The sequence below is a fragment of the Mustela nivalis genome, assembly GCF_964662115.1.
Source record: "Mustela nivalis genome assembly, chromosome: 18".
NCBI lineage: Eukaryota > Metazoa > Chordata > Mammalia > Carnivora > Mustelidae > Mustela > Mustela nivalis.
In genome coordinates, this window is record NC_139037.1 from 47,475,364 (window position 1) to 47,499,731 (window position 24,368).

At 46.2% G+C, this 24,368-nt stretch overlaps 1 pseudogene across 1 annotated transcript; it reads left to right on the plus strand.

Moving 5' to 3' along the window:
• The first annotated feature begins 243 nt into the window (after window positions 1–243).
• Window positions 244–1,138, plus strand: LOC309852631 (vomeronasal type-1 receptor 1-like; annotated as a pseudogene). Its single transcript has one exon. The product of its transcript is annotated as a vomeronasal type-1 receptor 1-like (transcript).
• The last annotated feature ends 23,230 nt before the right edge of the window (window positions 1,139–24,368 follow it).

Below are 24,368 nucleotides of genomic sequence, written 5' to 3' on the forward strand. Positions count from 1 at the left end.
AGCAACTTTTATGATTATCAGAGGCTATTTCTAATCTATTCATCAGTGAATTGCCTTTGCATACACACCAAAAAAAGCATAAAATGTTAATAACCATTAAAGTGAGAAAGTAAGTGGAAAATAAGTGAGAAAATAAGTTTTAGAATAAGTGCTGAAAAATACTCTGCATAGTGTTGACAAGACATTTTTCTTCCCTCTCATTTTTCTGGCTTCAATTAAAATCAGCCCCTAGGTACTGATGCAATGGGTTCTGGAAAATTGGAATTGGGAATTATCTTTATCATTCACAATGGCGTTGGGATCCTAGGAAATTCATCCCTTCTTTGTCTTTACACTTTCTCTTTGCTCACTGAACACAAGTTGAGACCTACAGACTTGATTCTCAACCAACTGGTCCTAGCCAACTCTGTGGTCCTTTTTTCCAAAGGGATCCCTCAAACAATGGTAGCTTTTGGATCCCAATATTTCCTGAATGACACTACCTGTAAACTTATCTTTTTTGTTACAGAGTGAGCACTGGGGTTTCCTTCCGCACTCTCTGTCTCTTCAATGGCTACTAAGTTATTAAACTGAACCCTAGTATTTGTAGGTGGGTGGAACTCAAGATTAGATCCCCAAAGTTCATTGGCTTCTGCTGTTTCCTCTGCTGGATACTACATCTCTTGATAAATTCATTTATTCTTATAATAATGAATGGTCCATCCAATAACAAAAACCTTAGTGTGAGAAACAATGGACAGTGTTCTTGGAATGAGGAATTGAGATTTAAAATATTAAATACAATCACATATTTTTTCCTTGACTTTTTGAGTTTGGGCTTCATGGTGTGGGCTAGCGGCTCTATGATCTTCATCTTGTTCAGGCACAAGCAGCAAGTACAGCACATTTACAACAGCCGCCTTGGCCCCAGAACATCCCATGAGGCCAGAGCCACATGCACCATCTTGGTTCTAGTGAGCTTCTTTGCTACTTTTTATGCAATCAATGTTATTTTGGTGGTTTGGATGATTATGGTTGCAAATCCAGGCCAGTGGAAAGTGAACAGCACTGGGCTCCTCTCATCCTGTTTTCCAGTACTCAGCCCCTTTGTACTCATGATCAAGGACACTCGAGTATCTCGGTTCTGCTTTGTCTGTAGGGCAAAGACAAACTGTTGTCCCAATCTGGTTTCAAATGTTGTAATAGCATTTACTCATTCATTTAAACACTTGTGAACATTTTATTAACTACTGTGTGATAGGAAATTATGATGTCATGGCTTATAAGTCCAGGAAAAGCCCGTCTTATAACAGAGGTAAAAATGAATACCATGTACTTAAGTATACAAAGATTACTTACCCTGTTAGGATCTTCAAAGGAGAAATTCAGAGAATTTTGAAATAGTGTAAAAGAGGGGCACCTGGGTGGCTCAGCTGGCTAAGCATCTGACTAAATCTCAGGCCATGATATTGGGGTCCTGGGATTGAGACCCACATGTGGGGCTCCCCGCTCAGTAGGGAGCCTGCTTTTCCGTCTTCCTCCCTCTCTGCCCCTGCCCTATTCATGCACATTTGTGCGCTCTCTCTCTCAAATAAGTAAATAAAATCTCTTTTAAGAAGCTTTAAAAAGTAGGAAATTTTTAAGTTTCAGAAATTTTGAGAAATCTCTCACCTTGGGTCTTACAAAAATACATGCAAGGGTTTTTTAAACATATTTTTTTAGTCATAATTGAGTCCAGTTCTTTCTGACAGAAAGAAAATCACCTGGAAGGATCCTATGGAGCCTCAAGGATTGTGAGAAATCCTGTGTGTTCAGATTGTCAAGAGGTGGGGGATCCTCGGTAGCTCAGTGTGTTAAGCAACTGTCTTGGCTCAGGTCATGATCCTGGAGTCCCAGGATCCAGTCCCACATCAGGCTCCCTGCTCAGCTGGGAGTCTGCTTCTCCCTCTGACCTTCCTCCTTCCCATGCTCTCTCTCTCTCTCTCTCTCTCATATACTCTCTCTCTCAAATAAATAAAATCTAAAAAAAAGTAGATTGTCAAGAGGTGGGGAGAGCAGCAGACTACAAAATAAGAAAAGATAGTGATAGAAGGTTCTGAGTGAACACATAGGACAGGCCAAGAAACCTGAACACTTGTTTTAAAAAAATAACAGGAGTTCAAACTGTAGGTAAAAATTTCAGCTCTCCTTATTTAAAATTATTAATAATATATTTAATTTTAAATTTATTTCCTTAATTAAGAACTCTTTAAATATTATTACAGTTTAGGGGTGCCTGGGTGGCTCAATGGGTTAAAGCTTCTGACCTCAACTCAGGTCATGATCCCAGGGTCCTGGGATCGAGCCCTACGTTGGGCTCTCTGCTCAGCAGGGAGCCTGTTTCCCCCCTCTCTCTCTGCCTGCTTCTCTGCCTACTTGTGATCTCTGTCTGTCAAATAAACAAATAAAATCTTTAAAGAAAATAAATATTATTACAGTTTAATTGCATCAAAAAGAGTAAAATACCAAGGAATACATTTGACACTAAAATCTATAAGACAAAGATGAAAGAAATTGATGAAAGAAATTGCCATATCTATTTATATACCATCTCTTATTTCAAATCATTTTATGGTGTCTATTCCCAGTGATTCCCAGTTCTTCCCTTTTCCCTTTCTCTTATTTTTTGCTTTTTTAAGTTATAGTCCTATAATATATTTTTATTATATGTAGTGATTTCATAAATTTCATCTTGTTACTGTTAAATTAAAATGACTTTTTTCTATAAATATTTTGAACTGACTCATCTCTATACAAAGTTAAAGTGAATATTCATACTGACACACTACCCCACTTCTCCTTCCTCATCTTCTCAATCCAGGGTAGGAATGCCATCTGCAACTGATGAAGATTCTGCCAAAAGGTTTATAATTTAGCTACAAATACGGTGCAGAGTCTCTCTTAAATCCCCTCTGCTTGCCTTCTTTTTGAGAAAATTTTTCTTCTGAATTCCCCTCTCAGAATTTACTAGCCATTTCCTATGAATCACATAGGATCTCTGCCAGTGAGGTCAGTGTTTTCACCTCCAGCAGCTTCCACTGAGGATGTAACAGTGGCCCTGAGTCTTTCTTCTTCCCAGCCCTTGACACAATAGCATCCCTTTCCTGAGACATCATACCAAAGCTATGATAGTCAGACAGTGCTCACCTGTGGAGGTGAAAAGGCAAGGGAAGGATCAGGGAAACGAATGGTCACATGAAAGAAATGGAGTCAATTGTGGGAATTTAAGGGGTCAGAGGCGATCACAGAATTAAGTGCTGACATCTCTTTTATTGGTGGCCGTCCTTGATCCAGTATATCACCCCAGGTTTGGGAATTGTATTGTGGACTTGTAAATTATTGTGCTGCCTGGACACCAGAACTGGGTTTTTTTTTTTTAAAGATTTTATTTATTCATTTGACAGAGAGAGATCACAAGTAGGCAGAGAGGCAGGCAGAGAGAGAGAGGAGGAAGCAGGCTCCCTGCCGAGCAGAGAGCCCGATGTGGGACTCGATCCCAGGACTCTGAGATCATGAACCGAGCCGAAGGCAGCGGCTTAACCCACTGAGCCACCCAGGCGCCCCCAGAACTGGGTTTTTGAGAAAGGAAAGGAGATGGAGGATATGTAAGTAAGGAAGGTGAGTAATCAGGTATCTGATACTCCTTCTACCAACCTTCAGAAGTCAGGCTAGTTTCTAACTCCGTTATATGGCAACACAATTTTGTAGTGTAGTGACTGTAATTGGGTGTCTAGTCAACAACGAGACTATGTATCCCTGGCTCAGTTCAGGGAAAACCAGTTTATAGTCCTGGAGGTCCCTTCCAAGCCTGAGAAATTCAGCTCTCTCCCATTTAGCATATTTCTAATGTTAGAAGCTCAAGTACCCAGGAGGAAATAGAATCACTCTCTACCTAATGGTACACACTCATTCTTCTTGATTGTAACTTCACCTTATAGAAGAATCTCCCTAGGGCACCTGGGTGTCTCAGTCAGTTAGGTGTCTGCCTTCAGCTCGGGTCATGACCCCAGCCCCTGGGGAGTGAGCTGCACATCAGGCTCCCTGCTCAGCAAGGAGTCTGCTTCTCCCTCTCTCTCTCCCCCAGCTTGTATTATCTCTTTCTCTCTCTCTCTCTCAAATAAATAAATAAATAAATATCTTTAAAAAAGTAAAAGAATCTCCCTGTCTCCAGGAAACCTATCGAGGGTGGGATCTTGCTTCTTCAAGAATTAAGATTTTCTTACTTCCTTTACCTGGGTTAGAGGTCTAATTCTCCACCCTGTGCTTTCTTCTGGACTTGCAATGAGCCTTCCAGGAAACATGGGCTGCAAGTTAGCAATCCATAGAGTGCTTTCCTATTCGTAACCAGCTTCAGAGTCTTATATTACTGCACTAATAGCAATAATGATTTTCAGATTTCCATATTTTAAAGACCATATTTTAAAAACTGTATATATTGTCACCCCTTTAATCCTCATTCTTATTTTGCAATCCTTGAACAGCCAAGACACTCAAACCATGTCATTTCAAAAGCACCTGGGCAACTTGTTATCAACATAAATGCTAGGTCCTTTCTTACCTCAGTCACATCGGGGCTTCTGTGTTCTTATTTCCCCAGTGATCCTGATGTACCTTCAAGTTTGAGAACACCTGCACTAGGAAGAAATGCCAAAATTAAAGAACTACCTAGTGTAAAACACAACCATTAGAGATCCACCACAGACATAAAGTCACACAACAGAGAACACCATGTACTCTGCTCATCAGGGATGGACCAGAGAGACAGGCACTCCCCAACAAAGAGAGTCACCATCACATTCTAACCCTCCTCTAAAATTGCAGAGTGTTGTTCATATCAGGACGCATTTAAGCAAGTTTTCTTGATTTTCCTTGCTCATCTTATTATGGAAAAGAAAATTCAATATCCTGGATATACTTCACATGATTAATATTTTAGGTTTTGACCACATGTGTCCTGTCTGAGGTTGGGTTTTGTAGAAGCAGAAGCTGACATAGGGTTCAATGATGTGTGGTTTATTAAGGAGAAATTATCGGGAAAAATGGAAGGGCAAGGACTGAGAATGATGCAAGGGAAGGAGCCACATAAGGGTGTGGCCTCATCTGGCATCTCCATCAACCTTATCTCCCACACAGCTCTAGAATATAAATGACACCACAGGTGGTCCTAGTTTGAGACATAAGAACACTCCTTTCATCAAGCAGTATTTAAATACTCCCCAGCTAAACTGCTTCTGTGTTTACTTTTCTTAAAACACTGGACTTACCTATAACTGCAGAAATCCATATATGAGACATTTTGCCTCGTGTTATCTCTGAACATTAATTTCCTCTTCTGTTGAGGAGTCTGGATTGCAGACTATGAGTATTCTAGATATCAATCTATCAGTAAATCAAAATACTGAAATTTTTTTACCAAAAAACCCCAAGTTCTACACTGAAATGTCTACAGCCTGCCTCATTTGGATGTTTAATAGATTCTAAAACTAAATATATTCAAAAGTGAGATCCTACTATTTCCAAGCTCCTCCATCTCACCACCACCAACACACCTCCCCATCTCAGGTAAGGACAAATCCATCCCTCCACCTGGGACACAACTCTGGAGTCCTCCTTGAGTAAGCTGACAGAGAAGGTGACCAGTGTAGGAGAAGCCACCTTCTGACCTGAGGACGAGGAGCAGTGTAACCACAATCATGTGAAACTTCTTAGGAAGGTGCTATGCAATGGGAACGCAGAACACCTTCTCAAGGTGGATTTTTACTGAATTGATGTTAATGCACAGCACGAGGTGATTGGTAACATCTTGCATAATTTTGCTAGTAGACTAAAACTGGTAGGGAGCAATTTACTTTCCACAAACAGGTTTCAGAGACAATTTCAATTCCCCTGGTAGATACTATCATTGCAATTACAGCAAACAGATGGAAATCAAGAAGATCCACTCATCCCGGGGTTCAGATGGTCACTTTCTACACACTCCCAGACCATGACCGTCATGGTCACCATCCCAACGGAAAAGGAAACCTGGCAAATACCTCTCCCTTTCAAATAGACCTCAGGTGTCACATCACTGAAAGAAACAGGTTACGCCTTGGAATGCGGGGTAAGAAATTCCCCATTAGTGAGATGGTGCTGCTCGCTGGCTGGGATAGGGGTTCAGTTCGCGAATATGCAGGCAGGGGAAAAACAGATTTTCTGAGGGAAAAGGAGACAGTGCTCTCGCCACGTGATGTAAAGCTGCGCGAGAGTCCCCCCTCTCCCCTTCAACTTGCGCCCCAGAAGCGTTTTTCCTGTCGTCCCTGACAACTACTGCATCCAACAGAACTGACTCTCCAGCTTGTCTCCCCGGAACGGAAAAGCAGCAAAGGCTGTTAGTTAGCTCTGACCTCCGAGGGGTGGACTCTGCGTGGTGTCACCGTCCACCGCGTCCTTTCAGGAGCCGGGCACACTTCAGGCACACACGAGACAACACATCCAAACATTTCCCCCAATCAGAGAAGCCGCACCCCAGATACGCGGTGGTGGCGGGTTAAGAAGCGAAGAAGCTCCGTCCCACCCCCAGAACCTCGTGACGTCATTTCCCAGAGGACCTCAGGCAGGCGCCGCTGGTCCTGTGAGGTGATTTCTAGAAGAGCGCCCCTTGAGACAGCAGGCAGAGCTGCGGGAACCTTATCACCCAGCAGGCTCAGCGGCAAGAGGCGGTAGCGCTGGGCCAATCACAGCACAGAGCTGGGATCCCGCGTTCCGCGAGAGCTACGGCGCGGTCCTCGTGGAGGTTGTGTTGGGCGGTCCCAGGCCTGCTTGCGAGGTTGCAGCCTCGGGACCCTCAGTGGGCTTGAGGCCGCGGGCCAGGGAGGCTTCTGAAGAGGTGTCGTGTCCCCTTGCCCTGAGGTAGGGCTGAGGGTGTGTGAGGCAGCTCAGCGGAGTCCTTGGGACCCTCCACGGCCTCCCGCCTTCCGCAGCACCCCGTCCATGCACAGGGTCCCGCGGAGGCAGCAGATGAGCTGATGGACCCGGCACAGGTGAGTGGACGACCCCTCAGGCCCTGTGGACCCTCAACGATGCAATCCCAGCGCCTCCATATGGAAGATAGCGTTGTCTTGGGTCCAATTGTGCCTGGGGGACCGCCTTGATAGGTTCCCAGCTCTGTGGACCAGCAAGGTGTGGAGGGCTGTCCCAGGCACGTGCACCAAGGGGTGCGAATGCGGGGAGGTGCGGCGGAGCTGTGCAGAATCTCAGCTCTCCATTCTGCCTGGTGGGAGGACGGCACCAAGATCGGGATCAGGGCTGGAATGACAAGCCGAGGAACCGGAACCAGGCCTCTTTGGGGTTGGTGGGAGCCCTGGAGGATTTGGAGTAGAGGAGGAACGTGATTTGGGTTAAGTCTTTTTTTTTTTTTTAAGTTTTTATTTATTTGTTTGTTTGTTTGTTTGTTTATTTGACAGAGAGAGAGAGAGAGAGAGAGATCACAGGTAGGCAGAAAGGCAGGCAGAGAGAGAGAGGGAGAAGCAGGCTCTCTGCTGAGCAGAGAGCAGGATGTGGGGCTCAATCCCAGGACCCTGAGACCATGACTGCAGCCGAAGGCAGAGGCTCAACCCACTGGTGCCCCAAAGCTCTCTGCAGCCTCCCTGTCGGGAAATCGAACCCGGTATCCCGCGTGACAAGCGGGATACTCACCACTATACTAAGGAGGACTGGCTCTTGGGTCACGTCTTTTTTTTTTTTTTTTTTTTTAGATTTTTTTTTTTTATTTATTTATCAGAGAGAGGGGGGGAAAGAGCAAGCACAGGCAGACAGAATGGCAGGCAGAGGCAGAGGGAGAAGCAGGCTCCCTGCTGAGCAAGGAGCCCGATGTGGGACTCGATCCTAGGACGCTGGGATCATGACCTGAGCCGAAGGCAGCTGCTTAACCAACTGAGCCACCCAGGCGTCCCTTGGGTCACGTCTTAATAGGATTTCTCTATCTGTGGAGGGGAGACGAGGCAGGGACAGCAGGAAGGAGGCTCCCTGCAGCCCCACATAGTACTTGGAATACTCTGTTCCCCATGTCACCCTCAGCCCCCTCACAGTCGCAGCATGTGTCACAGGTGTGCAAAATGGGTTACAAAGCCAACAGCCTGGGTTCAGCTCCGTGTTCTGCCACTGCACCGCCGTGGGACAGTTCGCTTCCTTGTCTGTGAATGTGCCAATTGCAGTTCTTCCCTCTGGGGTCCTGGTGACAGATGTGGGAGGCAGAGTGTGAAAGACAATGCAGTGCATGCAGGGAATGCCCAGTAAATGCTGGTCGTGGCCATTCATTTCTGTGATCTTTGGGGTCCAAGGAGGCCTTTGCTCTGTTCTTGTCCTCTTGGCAATGTGGTGAGAGAGAAATGTGGCTTCTCAGAATCCCCCTGTCCCTGCTCTGTCTGAGTGAACCAAGCTTCCAGAAAGAGCTCATTAGCAGTGTAGAGGCTTCAGGAGGCATTCTGGCTATGCCCTTCCCAGGGCTGTGACCTTGAGTAAGTCTCATCAGTGCCTTTGTCTTCCATCTCTTGGGGTCAGTGGGAATATTGGCATTTCCTCCCTGTGGCTTGAAGGGGCCAGAGAGGGCATATGTGTGATGTGTGTCCTCCAGTGCCCAACACTGCCCAGGTAGCATCACTCTGGACACTGTTCTCAGGGAGCAGAGCCTCTTGTCCTGTGATGAACTTAGGGGCTTACCCCAGGGGAATCCTGCCCTGGGGTTTCCCCTATCTCAGGCTTGTATGCAGCCGAAGACTATGGTAAGAAAGCCTAGGGGCAGACTCACAGTGGGAGCAGTATTTTTGGAATCACTCCTTCTCTGCTGGGATGAAAAGGGCCTTCAGGCCCTGGGAGCCAGGAAGGTTACTGGATTCATCTTTGTAATTGCCATCTGTTTATTACGAGTAAAGCGGGCTTGCCACTTACAATGACAAGATTACTTTTCTGTTTAAGACTTTTATTTTTATGTGAAGAGTAGATGCATTAAAGAGTCAGCGGTGGCAGTGCTGGGGCATGTGTGGCTTTAAAGATTTTTTATTAATTTGACAGACAGCGATCACAAGTAGGCAGAGAGGCAGGCAAAGAGAGAGGAAGGGAAGCAGGCTCCCTACTGAGCAGAGAGCCCAATGCGGGGCTCGAGCCCAGGACCCTGAGATCATGACCTGAGCCAAAGGCAGAGGCTTTAACCCACTGAGCCACCCAGGTGCCCCCATGGTGTGTCTTTAGACATGAATATACAACAGTGCCCAGGTATCTCCAGCATGTGCCCCCTCCCTTTTTTCCTGCCATTTCGGCACCTGTCTGCAGCAAGGCCATCCCCAGCTTTTGTTTTAACACGGACCCATCTCTCTAATCCTGTCCTTTCTTCCCTTGGCCTCAGAAATCCTAATGCCATCGGCATCATCTTGCTCAGTTATTTAGTCCTTGTTGGTGATCTTTGTCCAGCAGGAGCTGTGATTGCTCTTCGCTGCTCTGTCAGAGCCATAACAGGACCTCGACAGCTAGTTGGAGAATGAGACCCCCTCAGTGGGCTCTTGTCACACTTAGAATCTACATTCAACCACCCCCCTGCTTGCCTGCTGCACCTGTCCCTGCAACTGCTCTGTGTCCTCCCACATGTCTTCCCTTTCCCCCATCTCACGGCCCTGCAGCTATGCCCTCCTCCACTTGCCGAGCTCTTGCTCACTTGCTAGCCTTTGCCCTGGCCGTTCCCTCTGCCCAGGACACGGTCTCTGGAGCTCAGCAGGCATGCTGGTGCATTCCTCAGTCCTCTGCTCAAATACCACTTCATCTTTCCAGTTCTAGCTAAAGTACCCCCTGAACTCACATTCACAGGAGCTTGCATTTTTGTGCAGAGTTGAGTGCCAGGTTGAGCCTTTCCAGGTTGCTTGAGGAGCAAGGAGGAAAAATAAGAATAACCAAACATGGCTATGGCTGGATTTTACTGAGCCCTTGATTTGCTTTGAGGAACAGTTACTGTGTTTCATCTCATTCAGTTCCCGTCCCCTCAGGGTTAGGTGCTATTATCATCCCTGCTTTACAGAAGAGGAACTGGAGGTTCAGAGACGTTAAGTTACCTACCCAAGGTCACGCAACTCTGAAGTAGTTAAACATCACATATTGTCCATTAACTACCAGCTACCAGAGCCTGTGTTTCCAACCACAGTGGGCTGGGGAGGCCCGAGGATGACACCTATATTAACCTCTGTGAGATGGGCAGGGATTTCCCCTACAGGTGAGTGTGGGAACAAGGAGAGTAAGAGGAGCCGTCCCAGATTGGGGAACCTCGTGGATGGAGGCAGTGAGGAGAATTGTTTAAGGAGGCACCAGAGGGCCTTGTGATTGCCAAGCACCCTCCCTCGCCACCTGCTGAGATGTGTCTTGGGAAGGGGAGCATGTGCGGTCATTGGCTGGATGTTCACCCCACCCTCACCAGGACACACATCACAGCCAGTCAGAGGCTACTGCCTTTGTGGCATTGTTCTCAGCCACTCGGGTTCCCTGGTATGTATGGTGTTCCTGACTCAGAGACACATGCTATCAGGACTCAGGAAGGGAAAACTGAGTGATAGCTCACTGCGGAATCTCCTGGGGCATCTGAGAAGGCTGGTGCACCCAAGTGGGTATGGGGAGATGGCCCAGACACTACCACTCCCAGGATGAGTATCACCCTCTTTTGTGCCTCTTGCATGAGGGTGAGGATGGCTGCAGTCTTCTGTCCTTGTCCAAGGAAGAGTGGTCAGGGATGGCAGAAGTAGATTAACAGCAACTGTTACTAGAACTGCTTCACCTGGGGCGGCTGGGTGGGTTGGTCAGTTAAGCATATGCCTTCGGCTCAGCTCATGACCTCAGGGCCCTTGGGTTGAGATCCACATTGGGTTCCCTGCTTGATGGAGAGTCTGCCTCTCCCTCTCCCTCTGCTGCTCCTTCCACCTTCTGCTCATGCTCGCTCTCTCTCTCTCTCAAATAAATAATTTTTACTTAAAAAAAAAGTGCTTCACGTACAGTAATGGAGCAGTGTCAGGGTTACTACAGATCTGGGCCAGAAGGACCTAGGTTCAAATCCTACCTCTGGGGTGTAGACTGGGAACTCTCAGGTGACTCACGGTAGCTCCCTGAGCCTCAACTCCCTGTGATGTGGAGCTGATGATGCCATTTATCTTCATGGTGATGGAAGGGTTAATAAATGTACAGAGCACTGCCTTGAGCCAGAACTCGAGTGCTGGCTTTAGGAATGTTTTCCCTTGGATTCTCAAATAACCTGATAAGGTGAGAGAACTATTATACTGACAGGGAAATCAAGGCTCAGAGAAGTGAAATGGCTTCCATGAGGTACACAGCTGCGAACATTTCATCCCTTTACCAGAGCATGTGAATCCCACAGCCCAAGGCAGGCACACAGGAAGAACCAGGGAGGTTTGGCTTGGGCTGCTGCTCTTCTGTTATTGGAATTACCATGGTTATTTCCCTGTCCCTCTGTTGTCCCAGACCACTTATCATCTGTCCCCATGGTCCACATGGGAATGTGATTGTCTGACATTCTCCATTGTTTCCACCATGGAGGGCTTCTCTGTCAGCCATGTCTGCCTCCCTCTTAAGTCCAGCTCAGAGCTTAGCCTTCAAGAGGCCTCAATGATTCAGGGATGGACCTCTGTACACCTTCACCAGACACTAAGTTGCAGGCTCTGGCCCCACCCAACATTTATGTGCCATAAAGCACATAATGCTACTGTGTTTGACTTTCCAGGCACCGGTGACCTTCAAAGATGTGGTTGTCACCTTCACCCGGGAGGAGTGGGAATTATTGGACCTGCCCCAAAGGACACTGTACTGGAAGGTGATGAGGGAGACCTACAGGCTCCTGGTCTCACTAGGTAAGTCTTCTCTTCACCTCCATTCAGGGACGTGCAGCCTCCTTCTTGGTTTCCTCCTGTCTTTTGAGGCCTGGCTGGTGGAGAAGGCCTTTAGAGCCACCTGCCATCTTTCCCACAGTCCCTGCCATGTTCTAGGCTGAGATGTGTCTGCTCTCCCTTTGTCTCCATCGAGAATCACTAAGATGGTAGCTCTTCCCTTTCTGATTTGTCAGATTTTTTTTAATTCCTGATACTAACCTTTTACTCATTCTTTATGCTGCAATTGTATTCTATTAGAGCTTAGCTTTTTAGAAATTTTCTTTAAAGCATCTCTTGATTAAAAGAAACTCGTATTTTATTTAGTCAGATCAATTTATCTTTTGTTTTATGATTACTGCTTTTCATGTCTTGCTAGGAAGTCTTTCCTTACACCAAGCTCAAGTTATATTCCTTTTTTGTTGCTTACTAAGAACTAACTTTGTGTATGACATGCAGTAGAAATGCAGTAACTTTTTCCTGCATGTGGGTTGCCAGGTTTTTAGCTCTATTTGTTATATCGCCCTTTCTTCTGCCACTGACCCCCTGCACCATTTCTGCAGTCAGTGAAAGCTGTGTGTATCCCTGAGTCTTTTTTTTTTTCCTGAGTCTATTTCTGAGCACTGTGGTGTCCTGCTGCTAGTTTTCCTTATGGCTCTGCCAGTACCATGCTGTCTCGATGTCTATACTTTCATCATAACCCTAATACTGGGAGGGCAAGCCCCATCTCATTATTCTTTTTCTAGTGACATTCTTGGCCCTTAACTCTTGCATATAAATTCTAGAATCAGCTTGTTGAGTTTCATGGAAAATCTTGTTATCTTGTTATCTGGACTGGTGATGAATTTACAGATAGATTTGAGGAGAGCTGACAACCTTGTTATAAACTTCTTCATTTGCATAGCTTCTCTTTAATATCTTGAAATATTTCAAATTTCTCTAGCTTTTGTCCGTGTTTTAGCTACCTAGCTGTTCCTCACACAGTAGGTTTAATATGTCCCCATGGCAGGTCCTGCTCACCCTTAGCCTTGTAGTCACTGTCCTGGGAGTGGCCATGGCTGTACTTACTCTCACCCTTACAGACTCTGCAGTCTGCACCCTGCTGCGTCTCCAGCTACATCTCCCCCATCCTCTAGTGCTCTGAAGTTCCCTCAGCACCCAAGGTTCTCTCTAGACTCTGCACCTTTGTACACTCTGCCTCCTCTGGCTGCAGTGCCCTGTTTGTTGTAAACTCTTGCTTCGTTAGAACTCCGATCTCAAGACACCTCCCAGTTGTCTTTCTCTCTCATTTGGGCTGGGTTAGATGCACCCTTTGTAGTGCTCCCTGTGACATCCTTTATTAGAACAAACACAGCACATGGTGTCATCATTTCTCTCCCCTCTGGATAGTGAGGAAGGGATTCTTCTCTGGTCCCTACCCCAGACTCTTCCCAAGGTTGTCCCTTTAAAGATGTCAAGAATCCAAGGACCAGCAAAAAAGGAAAAAAAAAAATCCAAACCTGAGTTTCAGAGATGTGAAAATCCATCAGGTACCAGTGGCCCTGTTTCCATCTTCTTTTTCCCACTGGCTTAGTGAGTTTGTTCCTTGTATGTTGGCATTGCTAATGGGCCTCTTCTGTGCATTGGATTCCCTTCAGATGACAAAGCAAAAACCAATACTACAGAGCCTTCTGCTTCTCCACCAGCCTTGTTTGAGGGATGCTTGCCCCACAGGTTACTGACTGAGGAAGACTCCAGTGTTTCCACATTGGGAAAAGCCAGGGAACAAGAAAGACCATCAGAAAAACAGGGAGAGCATATAAGGACAGGGACAGTCCCCTACAAGGAAACCCGGCCTGAAAAGGTGAACCCTGAGTGTGATGATTTGGTAACAAGTAAAAATCTGGGCAGAAATTATTTACAGGAGCAAGTCTCTCCAGGAGATGGTCTCCTGGAGTGTGAATCACATAGACCAAGGAAAGACCCCTTGATTCATGGAGGGAAGAAATCCTACAAATGCAAGGAATGCGGGAAAGAGTTTATCAAGAATCACTTCCTTCTTCAACATCAGTGGATTCACACTAGAGTAAAACCCTATAAATGCAAAAGGTGTGGGAAGGCCTTTCTCAAGAAGGCAGATCTCACTGGACACTATAGCATTCACATTAAGAAGAAGCTCTATGAGTGCGTCGAGTGTGAGAAGGCCTTCAGCCGCAGGTCACACCTCACAGAACACCAGCGAGTTCATACTGGGGAGAAGCCCTATGTGTGCATCGAATGCCAGAAGGCGTTCAGCCGCAGGTCACACCTCACGGAGCACCAGCGGATTCACAGTGGAGAGAAGCCTTATGCATGCAGTGAATGTGGGAAGGCCTTTGCCCGCCACTCTGATTTTATACGCCATAATAGAACCCACACTGGAGAAAAACCCTTTGAGTGCAAAGAATGTGGGAAAGCCTTTTGTAACAGCTTTTCTGTAACTCGACACATGAGGTGTCATTCTGGGGAGAAGCTCTATGAGTGCAGTGAGTGCGGAAAGACCTACAGCTACAGCTCAACCCTCACTACTCATAAAAAGATTCACAGTGGAGGAAAATCCTACAAGTGTAAGAGATGTGGGAAGACCTTTGACCAGAAGGCAGGCCTCAGTCAACATCAGAGAACTCATACTGAGTTCTTCTTAAAGAGACCTTTTTAAAGTATGGCAGTGGCAGATGTTTGACCGGAGGGAGGATGTTACTTGGCATCTGAGAGTTCATACCCAAGGCTTCCCTGCATACTGTGTGTGTTTCATACATGTGCAGTTTGTGCTATGCCTGCAACGTCACCTCTACCTGATGCTGAGCCCTGGCACTACAGAGACTGGAGGCCAGTATTCCAAAATACAATGTGGTTCTCAGTAGAGGGATCTTCTTTCCACACATGAGAGTTCTTTACTGTCATGTGACCTGCAGAGACCTGGCCTCATTTTGTCCCATAGCAGAACCAATGTGCTTTGCAGAGGAAGGGCCTTCCTCCCTCATGGTCCATTGTCTCCCCCCATCTAACTTTCTGTGTTTCCATGGGCTTGCTGTGCTCTTGCTGGTATGATGGGCAGGAGTCACAAGAACCCCATCCTTCATGCCCATTAACCCACATGTACCTTGTGTCTTGGAAATACATGGGGGGCTGAGACATGGGCCTTGCTGTCTGGAAGGGAAGAACATGTGGTAACACAGAGGGGTGGTGTAGTAACACTGCCGCTATGACAGTAATGTGCCTGGACTCCTTATGTGGCATAATCAGGGTCAGCACTTAGGCATGGAGGACAGATGTCCATTGGGAAGAGTGGTCCAGTGGCTGAGGGCTTGGGTCCTTGGGACAGTTGGAATTCTAGCACTTCCAAGCTGTGCCCATCACCATCTGGGTGACCTCAGTCATGTCATTTCCCCACAGGCCTTTCTTGTATAAGTGGGAAGATGTATGTTCCTCTGTCAAGCATGGACAGAGGAGCAGACAGTACACAAAGGGTGACAGCATGCAGAGCCATGTGGGATGGAGGAGCCCCGGCCATGTTCAACAATGAGGAAGAACATTTTTGTATGTGTGAAGACATCGAGGCAGGCAAGAACTGGCCTTATTAGAGGAAACAGCTGAATGCCAGTGTGTCTGGAGGAAATGAGTGGTGAGCCGTAAGACAAGAGAGAACAGGGCCAGATGCACAGGGCTTTGTGGATTTTATTCTAACTGTTCTGGGAGGCTGAGGAAGGGATTCAGCAGGGAGGTAGCATGATCCTGTCTCTGAATTTACCCTTGGCTGCTGTGTGGAGAGTGGACTGAAGAGGGAAAAATTGATGTGGGATAGAGAGATGAGGCCACTGGGTGGTCTAGGAGTGCATTGTCATTGGACTGTCCCACAATGGTGGCACTGTATTTGGTGGGTAGAAGATGACTTGGGACATGTTAGGAGGCAGAGCCAACAAGACATGTCCATAATTGGTATGATGGGTGAGCCCCAGGGAATGACTTTCCCTCCTCCATGAAGAATGAGCCCTTTGTATCCTTGGGAATGTGACATGGCCTGTCCTTGTATTCTAGGTTTTCAGTCAGCACCTAGTTTGTTGAGTGAGCAAGTGAAGCTGAAGACTCCCTTTCTTGGACAGAAAAAGGCAGGACTCTCTCCCCTTGATGGTTACATGGGCAGTGAATTTGCCATGGCTTTATTTCTCTGATTCTGTGGGGCCCTGGCCCTACCACTACCCAGATTGGTTGAATTTGGGCAGGAAGCCATGCAGTGCTGGTGAGCACCCTTCTCAGCTGCGCTTCTTTCTAGTGGCCATGACAGTGCAACCCAGGGACTTTTTGGGTTCTTGGTTTCTTCCTCTGCAAAGTGGGTGATCTAATATCCTTTGTGAGTCTCAGCTTCATTACCTATGAAACAAGAGTGTTGACTGACACACCTCACCAGGTGGTTATGCAGGTTAAAGGATAGCGTTGTAAAGTACCTGGTGTTAGGTTTGTGGGTATTCTTAAATGTTAGCTCTTTTTTTTTAAAGATCTTATTTATTTGACAGAGAGAGATCAGAAGTAGGCAGAGCAGCAGGCAGAGAGAGAAGAGGAAGCAGGCTCCCTGCTGAGCAGAGAGCCCGATGTGGGGCTCGATCCCAGGACCCTGAGTTCATGACCTGAGCCGAAGGCAGAGGTTTAACACACTGAGCCACCCAGGTGCCCCAAATGTTAGCTGTTGTTAAAATGATTTTCACTATGGTGTTAACCCCTTCATGCCATCCTGTTCCTTTCTCATCAGTACATGTACTGATGGGATTTGTTTGTAAAAATACACTGCAGGTCTTGATGACGTCTCAGCTGATTTTAGACCTTTAGAAGCTTGATCATAGATTCTGGTGACCGTGAGCACAAGGTCTTGGTTCCCCAGCAACCAAAGCCAGGACATTCTTTGCCCCAGTTTCTTTCCCTGGTAGAGATGGGGTGGCTGAAGATGCCATAGAATGTTAATTGTTCTTTGAATAGCAATTTGAAAACTGTCCTTGAAATTTATTAACGAAGATTAAGTATCTTGTGAAGAGGGGTTTTAACCATCAAAAAGACTGACTGCTAATTTAATTTATTTCATACTTACCTAATGTAATATTTTACATATTTGGGTTTATATGTCCTCTTATTTTGTGGCTTTCTTTGCCTCACTTGTTATTTTTCTGGTCTTTAAAAAAACCTGTTATTTACAATCCAGATTTAAAAAAAAAAAAATCTAGTTTACAAAGCTCATTCTGTTTGTTATTGTTTAAGCTAAAATTTACAAACACTTAAAAAAGTATAGCACAGACTTATTAATGCTTTTCCTTCTTCCCAGGCAATATAAGGGACTTAGAAGATTAATATGTTCTATCTCAGTATATGTGTTGAGACTATGAATCTTAACTTTATTAATCCGACTCCACAAGGAAATGTTATTCATGTTTAATGCAAATAATAGGCAGATGTACCAATCCACATATGTATTCCCCTCTTGGGTCCTCATTCCTTCTATCACTTTAAATATTTCATCTAAGATTACTTTCCAAAATTCTTAAGTATAACCTTTAGGATTTTATTTTGTGTGTATTAATCTTCCATTAAATTCCTCATTTTTTGTTTGAAATAGTCTTATTTTGTATTCTTTCTTGAAATTTTGACATATATAGAAATCTAGGTTGGCATGGTTTTTTCCTTCAGCAGATCCTTGAATGGGTCCTTCCACAGTGTCACAGAACAATAGTTATATAGTGACAACAAGTAACTCACTTTGTGTGTGGTCTTAAGAATAGACATATTAGGTGTGTCTGGCTGGCTCAGTCAGTAGAACATGCGACTCTTGATCCCAGGGTTCTGAGTGTGAACCCCAGCTTGGGTGTAGAGATTACTTAAAATCTTAAAAAAAAAAAATAGAAATACTAACATTAAGAAGGAGGCATGGAGGGGCGCCTGTGTGGCTTGGTGGGTTAAAGCCTCTGCTTTAGGCTGAGGTCATAATCCCAGTATCCTTGGATGGAGCCCCTTGGATCTGGCTCTCTGCTTGGCAGGGAGTCTGCTTCCCCCTCTCTTTGCCTGTCTCTCTGCCTACTTATGATATCTCTCTCTCTCTCTCTCTCTCTCTCTGTGTGTGTGTGTGTGTGTGTGAAATAAATAAATAAATAAAATCTTAAAAAAAAGAAGGTATGGAATTTTGGGTTACCACCCAAAGGGTAGTAGTACTGAATACGTAGGAAGAATAATAAAATGGATATCTGATGAATTGTACGAGGAAGTAGGTAGATGCTCTCCAATCTGGTTTTCCCTTGATGGACACACAGCTTTGTCTACATGAGCCATGTAAATGAGTTTTGGGCAATGAAATACAGGCAGAAGTTATTAGGCAATTATATCTTCATTACACTTTCTCATTTGTGTTCCTCCACTGGATATCTTCTCCAGCATCCGTGATTTCAGTTTGCATACACCTCCCCAGGATTTAGCTGCAGGTTCAGGCATGGATTGGGGTCCTCCTGGATGCATTTTTAACTTATTCCTGTGTGAGGTTAATGCTACTGGTTTGGGAAGTACTTGATTAGAGCACTATTTAATGTTAGTACACGATTCTGCAAGTTATCTTTATATCGCCTATTTTTAAACCTCTTAAATATTACTTTTTGTGTAGTACTGTTAACCATAGTCATCATGCTGCACATTTCATCCCCAGGGCTTATTTACGGTTTTTAAGTATAATTTTTTCCTCAGAGGTTGAAGAGGCTTGCTTAAGGCCAGTAAGGAGAAGTCTCCCATTGCAGCTCACCCAGGATGGGGCTTTCACCCAAGGTGGCCCCTGTTAGGGTCCATGATAAAAGGAACGAGACTGATACAAAGCGAAGGTCAAGCAAAGCTTTATTTCACGCCAAGCATCAAAAACCAAACTAACTGGTAAGGGCTGTCTCTTACGAAAAGGTGATGACGATGAACCTGGTAAGGCCGCTCCCAACGTGGCCACTCTGGACGAGGCCGTTCCCTGACGGGGCTGCTCCAGACAATGCCTCCCCTCAGACGATGTTGCTCCTGACTAGGCCGCTCACCGAGAAGGCCTCATCTCATGTTGAGGAAGCCTCTCCCGGAATGAAGCTGCTCCCTGGAATGACGCTGCTCCTGCAAGGCCGCTTGGCGAGGCCGTGGCTTGGGGTGGTGGGGCCAGTGGCGCTCTGATGGCTCTGACAGCTCTCAAGGCTCTGATGGCTCTTGACAGCTCTGACAGCTCTGATGGCTCTGGCGGCTCTGACAGCTCTTGACAGCTCTTGATGACTCTGGCGGCTCTGGAGGCTCTGACAGCTCTCCTACTCCTCCCATGGCTCAGCCTCAAAAACTAATCTTTATAGGGGTGGTTGAGCCCCGCCCACACACAGGTGGCCAATGGGATTTAAACTCACCTCAGTAAATATATGCATGCCCCACTGATTGGATGTCTTCACCTGGCCTGATCCACCCTTGTATCTAGGCTTTGCAAGTAAGTTCCTCTGGGAGGGGCAGGGTCAATCTAAGTCCACTGCATAGGGTCAATCTAAGTTTACTGCAACAAAATGGCTCCCTCTGGCTAACCAGGCCCTTACATTACCCCCTTTTCTTTGGAGATTAGTCAAATCCTTGACTTTTCAGCCAGTTCTATGTTATATTGAGCATGTAAGACTAACATTTTATCGCTCTAATTTTCTCTTATACAAATGACATTAGTACACAGTCGGCACATTTTTTCTAATTCCGTTCATATAATTTCCCACCTATACTTTACATAAACAGGTAACAATAGGAGCAACAATAAACTCACAGTTTCTTTAGTCTTACCTTTAGTCCATGGTCAGCGGGGTCTGTCGGCTGCCGCTTCCATCTCTGGGGGGCATCCTTACTCTCTGCTCATTTGACGTGACCTGCATGAACACAGGCCCTAATGCCTTCTACTTTTACTGCCATGGGGGTGGTCAGGATAACAGTAAACGATTCCTTCCAGCGAGGCTCCAAGTTCCCCACTTGATAGTGACATATCCAAACCAAGTCCCCGGTTGGTAAGGATGTGGTTCCACCTCCGTCTCCGTTCCAATGTGGGCAGTCCAGATCCCTGCATGGGCTTTTTTAAAGACAGACTGTAATGCCTGCAGTGACTGGAGTACAGACTGATCAGTCATTTCTGCTAGGGCAACCTCCTGTAGCCGAGGACAGAGTTGGGGGGGGTCTCCCGAACATTATTTCAAATGGGGTCACCTTGTTTAAATAGGTCATCATGCCCTGAGGAGGGTGAAAGGAAGGAGATCCACCCATCTACCGCCAGTCTCCAGAATTAGGTTTATCAAGGTCTCTTTAAGAGTCTGGTTCATTCTCTCTACTTTCCCAGAACTCGGGCCAGTAGGCACAATGTAATTTCCAATTAGTGCCCACGGCCTTGGCCAATGCCTGTGAGACTGAACTCACAAATGCAGGGCCATTGTCTGACCCAATTGCGAGAGGCAGCCCAAACCTAGGAATCATTTCTTCTAGTAGCTTTTTGGCTACCACTCCTGCCGTCTCATGTTTGGCGGAAAAAGCCTCTACCCAGCCTGAAAAGGTATCTATAAAAAACTAACATATACTTGTGTCCTTATTTTCCGGGTTTCATTTCTGTAAAATCTATTTCCCAATAAATTCCTGGTTCCTTACCTCTTTCTTTTTTCCCTCTTTCCATTTTAGTTCTTCCACATTAACTGCCTGGCATTGAGCACATCTATCAACTACATCCTGATCCATACGCCCTAATTTAGAAACCTGGAGTTGCTTGCCTATAAGGTCCTTGAGTTTGCGTATCTCCAAATGAGTACCCTGATGTATCTGGTCTACTAACTTCTTACCTAGTCTTTGAGGAAGAATTATTTTTCCTGCTTTAGTCTTAGCCCAGTCCCCTTCATAGTCCAATTTAACCCATTTCTGTAAATACTTTAAATATTCTTCTGAATAGTTCGGTTTTTCTGGTAGGGCTGGAGCTGGGAGTGTAACCAGTTCTTGCACTGTTTCTCGGGCTGCTTGCTTTGCAGTTTGATCTGCTAAGTGGTTTCCTTTTGAAATCAGGTCAGTCCCCTTTTGGTGTCCCGGGCAATGCATAACAGCCACCTCTTTTGAGTCCCAAATAGCCTGGAGGAGAGCCAATATTTCTCCTCTGTTTCTAATTCATTTTCCTTCTGCTGTTAATAAGCCCCTTTCTTTATAAATAGCCCCATGCATATAGAGAGTAGCAAAGGCATACCTGCTGTCAGTATAGATGTTGGCGGTTTTACCTTTGGCCATCTGCAGTGCCTTAGTGGTGCAATCAGTTCTGCTTTTCGTGCCTCAGTTCCATGTGGCAGGGCTGCTGTCCAGAGTTTCTGCTCAGGAGAAACCACCACAGCCTCTGCATACCTCTTTCCATTGACCATGTAGCTACTCCCATCTGTGAACAGAGTCATCTTGGCATCCAGGAGGGGAATGTCTCTGAGATCTGGCCTTATTCCTGTGACTTGGGTTAGGACCTCCCCACAGTCATGTGGATGGTCAGCTAGCTCCTCTGGCAGAAGTGTGGCTGGATTTAGCACCGCCGGGGGCTGGAAGGTCACTCTTGGTTCATTGAGGAGAAGGGCCTGATACCCCGTCACTTGGGCGTTCGTCATCCATTGGTCTGGTGGAGTCCAGAGAAGGCCCTCAATAGCATGTGTTGTGGTTACGATGAGATTTTGACCCAGAGTCAATTTACTTGCATCCTTGACCAGGAGGGCCATGGCAGCAATTATGCGGAGGCAAGGGGGGGAACCCAGCTGCTACTGGATCTAATCTCTTGCTAAGATAGGCTACTGGCCTTCATCAAGGCCCCAGAGTCTGAGTTAAAACTCCTTTGGCCATCCTTGCCTTTTCATCCACATACAATTGGAAGGGCTTGGTAACATCTGGGATGGCCAATGCTGGGGCACTCATTAAGGCTGTTTGTAATTCCTGAAATGCTCCTTCTGCCTCAGCTGTCCACTCTAAAATAGTGAGCCTTCCTTTTGCCAGTTCGTAGAGAGGTCAGGCAATCTCCACAAACTGCAGTATCCACAGCCTACAGTAGCCCACTGTCCCAAGAAACTCCCTCACTTGTCGGGATGTGGTGGGGCGGGGGTATTGGGTAATCACCTGTTTCCTGGTCTCAGACAGTGAAAGCACTCCCTCATGGAGATCAAAGCCTAGATAAGTGGCATGGCTCTGACAGAGCTGTGCTTTCTTCACGGACACCCGATGCCCTTTTTCCTGCAGAGTCTGTAAGAGAGCTCTCGTCCCCCACAAACATGACTCATAGACCTCAGCGGCTACTAACAAGTCATCAACGTACTGTTACAGAGTGACTCCTGGGTTGGAGGTTCTGTACTCATGCAAATCCTCATGTAGGGCCTTGTCAAAAATGGTGAGTGAATTCTTGAATCCTTGGGGAAGTCTTGTCCAGGTGAGCTGGTCTTGAAACCCTTTCTGTGGGTTGGACCACTCAAAAGCAAAAAGGGGCTGAGATTCCCTTGCTAAAGATATACAGAAAAATGCATCCTTGAGATCTAAGATGGTATACACAGTTCTTTTGGGGCCCAGGAGGGAGAGTAGGGTATAGGGGTTAGGCACCATTGGGTGGATATCTTCAAACCATTTATTAACCTCCCACAAGTCCTGGACGGGTCGGTACTCCCCAGTCTCGGCCTTTTTGACAGGCAGCATAGGTGTGTTCCATGGAGATTTGCAAGGAACTAGGATCCCGTCTCCTCAGAGGTGGTTAATGTGTTTTCTGATCCCTTCCTTTGCTTCCCGGGGAAGGGGGTACTGCCAAACGTGAATAGCCATAGCTGTCGCCTTTAATTGTACCACCACTGGAGGTTGTTCCTTGGCCAAGCCAGGGGGCTTCCCTTCTTCCCAGACCTGGGAAAACTCGTCCTGTAGGATTTGGAGAAGGCTCCCCTCCCTTTGTTCCCTCTGGTTTTGAGACTGGCTCGTAAAGGAGGTATTCATCTACTGCTGCCATAAGCACTTGTACAGTGGGTTGTCTCAAGGTTACAGTCATGCCTCCTTCCGAGAACCGAATACCAGCTCTTAACTTGTGGAGGAGATCTCTTCCCATCAAGTTATATAGGGCATTAGGGAGGACCAAAATTTAATGTTTAACTACCTCCGAGGCCAAATTTAAAGTCCTTTCTGTTGTCCATTTATGTCTCTTTGTGCCATTTGCTCCTTGTACCCAAACTTCCTCTCCAGATACTTTTCCCATAGGGTTAAGTAATGATGAAAATTGGGCTCCCGTGTCCACCAAAAAATCAACTGATTTCCCCTCCACTTCAATTGTTACCCGAGGTTTGGGGAGGGGCTCCGAACCATGACCCCTTCAGACTCTGGTGGCAAGCATTGCTTTCTTCCTTTTGGGGCATTCCCTGGCCCAATGTCCTTTTTCCTTACAGTAAGAGCACTGATCTGAATCTAAGTCTTCCCACCTGCCTTCTCTATGCTAGGCTTTTCCTTCCATTTACTATCCCCTACCCGTCTCTTCCCCGCCTCATATAATGCCAAAACCTTAACCAGTTTGTCTGTTTTTCATCCTCTTGTGCATCCCTGTTGTTAAATACCTTTTCTGCTTTTCCCACTAACTCAGATTCTTCCCTTCAAATCCTTCGATTTTCTGAAGTTCCCTCCTTATATCTGGGGCTGACTGACTGGCAAAAGCAAGATTCATTGCCCTCTGATTTTCGGGTGCCTCAGGATAGATCAGGCTATAGATTTTATAGGCTTCAATTAGCCTTTCTAGGAAAGCTCCTGGAGACTCATTCTTAACTTAAGTCACCATACTATTTTTTAGATATATTTATGGGTCTCCTTGCAGCTGCACGGAGGCCTCCCAGTAGAGCCTGGCAATAGAAACGTAAGCTCTCCTTACCTTCATCAGAGTTTGGATCCAAGTCAGGGGGTTCCCTTGGACAGTAGTCCTCTATTCGGCGGGGATCGAGGTCCCTGCCAAGTCTCTCACTTATCACCTTATGGGTTTCTCACATGATGCAATCTTGCTCTTCCCCATTAAAGAGAGCCATAAGGAGCTGTTGAATATCCACCCAGGTAGGCTGATGAGTAAGAAAGACAGTCTCCAAGAGGCTAAATAAATCCTGAGGGTGGACAGAAAAGGATTTGTGCTGAGTCTTCCAGTTATAAATGTCAGGAGAAAAGGATATAGCTTAGGTGGGGCTGCCCTCTCCCGTCTGGTAGAGCAACCTCATGAAGAGGGAGCATTGGCGCGGACAGTATTGGTGAGGTAAAGGGAGGCAGAGGGGGATAGAGGAAAGGGAAAGGATCATGGAAGTCTCTCTGCTTGGTGGACCCCGACTGTGTATGAGGTGGACTGGTAAAGGCATTTCGGGACTGAGAGTCAGATTTAGAGGACAAATAAGGGGGTGGGGGGAAATACCACATCCTCCATATCCGATG